This window comes from Meleagris gallopavo, chromosome 6 (genome assembly GCF_000146605.3).
Source record: "Meleagris gallopavo isolate NT-WF06-2002-E0010 breed Aviagen turkey brand Nicholas breeding stock chromosome 6, Turkey_5.1, whole genome shotgun sequence".
Lineage (NCBI taxonomy): Eukaryota > Metazoa > Chordata > Aves > Galliformes > Phasianidae > Meleagris > Meleagris gallopavo.
The window spans coordinates 35,952,937-35,953,786 of NC_015016.2; positions in this window are offsets into that span (position 1 = coordinate 35,952,937).

Genomic DNA, 850 nt, shown 5'->3' on the forward strand with positions numbered 1-850 from the left:
GGGCGGGCGGCCGCGTGGCTGGGTTAGGCGCCTGGTGTGCAGCGTTGCGATGGTCGTGCCGCGATGCAGATCTGAAATGGGGTGTGGGGAGGCCGGCTGCGGCTGAACTGATTCAGAGAAGAACGTGGGGTGCTTTTCGCACGAGGAACCTTTTGTTTGATTGTTTTTAATTGTGATTGGAGTGGTGGTGTGATGGTGTTGACTTACATCTGCTGGAATCTGAGCGCTCCAGGTGTGTGAGAGCTAAGCAGGTCCTAGAGATACTTAAACCATTTTTATAGTAAAAACTAGGCCACTCACAGTCACATACCTTTTTAAAGAGTAACATTTAAAGTGAGTCAGGTGCTAACTCTCCATTTTAATAATATTTGCAATTCATGAAGTAGTAGCTCCTTGGATGAGGAGTGCTAGAGAACAATTTATGCATTCTTCACAAACGTTAAGAAAATGAAATAGGGAATTTTTCACTCAGAGTGGTGAGGCCCTGGCACAGCTGCCCAGAGAAGCTGTGGATGCCCCATCCCTGGAGGTGTTTGAGGCCAGGTTGCATGGAGCCTTCTGCAGCCTGAGCTGGTGGGTGGCAGCCCTGCCTATGGCAGTGAGGTTGGAACTGGGTGGGCTTTAGGCTGCTTCCAACCCAAAGCGTTCTATGGAATGGATGAGAATTGCTGACAGCGGTAACGTCTGTGTGTCTCATTGTAGGCTGCTAAATGTGAGCCATATTACCGAGTGCACTAATGATTCAAAAGAGCATGAAAGCGTATTACGTACCATTGATGTTGTACGTATGGCTTAGTGCAGTATCTTTTTATTGGAAGCTGTGCAGTTTTGGAGCCAGATTTGCTGCCTT